Below are 1,707 nucleotides of genomic sequence, written 5' to 3' on the forward strand. Positions count from 1 at the left end.
AGGGTTAGGGTTAGGGTTAGGGTTAGGGTTAGGGTTAGGGTTAGGGTTAGGGTTAGGGTTAGGGTTAGGGTTAGGGTTAGGGTTAGGGTTAGGGTTAGGGTTAGGGTTAGGGTTAGGGTTAGGGTTAGGGTTAGGGTTAGGGTTAGGGTTAGGGTTAGGGTTAGGGTTAGGGTTAGGGTTAGGGTTAGGGTTAGGGTTAGGGTTAGGGTTAGGGTTAGGGTTAGGGTTAGGGTTAGGGTTAGGGTTAGGGTTAGGGTTAGGGTTAGGGTTAGGGTTAGGGTTAGGGTTAGGGTTAGGGTTAGGGTTAGGGTTAGGGTTAGGGTTAGGGTTAGGGTTAGGGTTAGGGTTAGGGTTAGGGTTAGGGTTAGGGTTAGGGTTAGGGTTAGGGTTAGGGTTAGGGTTAGGGTTAGGGTTAGGGTTAGGGTTAGGGTTAGGGTTAGGGTTAGGGTTAGGGTTAGGGTTAGGGTTAGGGTTAGGGTTAGGGTTAGGGTTAGGGTTAGGGTTAGGGTTAGGGTTAGGGTTAGGGTTAGGGTTAGGGTTAGGGTTAGGGTTAGGGTTAGGGTTAGGGTTAGGGTTAGGGTTAGGGTTAGGGTTAGGGTTAGGGTTAGGGTTAGGGTTAGGGTTAGGGTTAGGGTTAGGGTTAGGGTTAGGGTTAGGGTTAGGGTTAGGGTTAGGGTTAGGGTTAGGGTTAGGGTTAGGGTTAGGGTTAGGGTTAGGGTTAGGGTTAGGGTTAGGGTTAGGGTTAGGGTTAGGGTTAGGGTTAGGGTTAGGGTTAGGGTTAGGGTTAGGGTTAGGGTTAGGGTTAGGGTTAGGGTTAGGGTTAGGGTTAGGGTTAGGGTTAGGGTTAGGGTTAGGGTTAGGGTTAGGGTTAGGGTTAGGGTTAGGGTTAGGGTTAGGGTTAGGGTTAGGGTTAGGGTTAGGGTTAGGGTTAGGGTTAGGGTTAGGGTTAGGGTTAGGGTTAGGGTTAGGGTTAGGGTTAGGGTTAGGGTTAGGGTTAGGGTTAGGGTTAGGGTTAGGGTTAGGGTTAGGGTTAGGGTTAGGGTTAGGGTTAGGGTTAGGGTTAGGGTTAGGGTTAGGGTTAGGGTTAGGGTTAGGGTTAGGGTTAGGGTTAGGGTTAGGGTTAGGGTTAGGGTTAGGGTTAGGGTTAGGGTTAGGGTTAGGGTTAGGGTTAGGGTTAGGGTTAGGGTTAGGGTTAGGGTTAGGGTTAGGGTTAGGGTTAGGGTTAGGGTTAGGGTTAGGGTTAGGGTTAGGGTTAGGGTTAGGGTTAGGGTTAGGGTTAGGGTTAGGGTTAGGGTTAGGGTTAGGGTTAGGGTTAGGGTTAGGGTTAGGGTTAGGGTTAGGGTTAGGGTTAGGGTTAGGGTTAGGGTTAGGGTTAGGGTTAGGGTTAGGGTTAGGGTTAGGGTTAGGGTTAGGGTTAGGGTTAGGGTTAGGGTTAGGGTTAGGGTTAGGGTTAGGGTTAGGGTTAGGGTTAGGGTTAGGGTTAGGGTTAGGGTTAGGGTTAGGGTTAGGGTTAGGGTTAGGGTTAGGGTTAGGGTTAGGGTTAGGGTTAGGGTTAGGGTTAGGGTTAGGGTTAGGGTTAGGGTTAGGGTTAGGGTTAGGGTTAGGGTTAGGGTTAGGGTTAGGGTTAGGGTTAGGGTTAGGGTTAGGGTTAGGGTTAGGGTTAGGGTTAGGGTTAGGGTTAGGGTTAGGGTTAGGGTTAGGGTTAGG

The sequence above is a fragment of the Pimephales promelas genome, chromosome 10 (genome assembly GCF_988280905.1).
Source record: "Pimephales promelas chromosome 10, fPimPro1.hap1.1, whole genome shotgun sequence".
NCBI classification, from domain to species: Eukaryota; Metazoa; Chordata; class Actinopteri; order Cypriniformes; family Leuciscidae; genus Pimephales; species Pimephales promelas.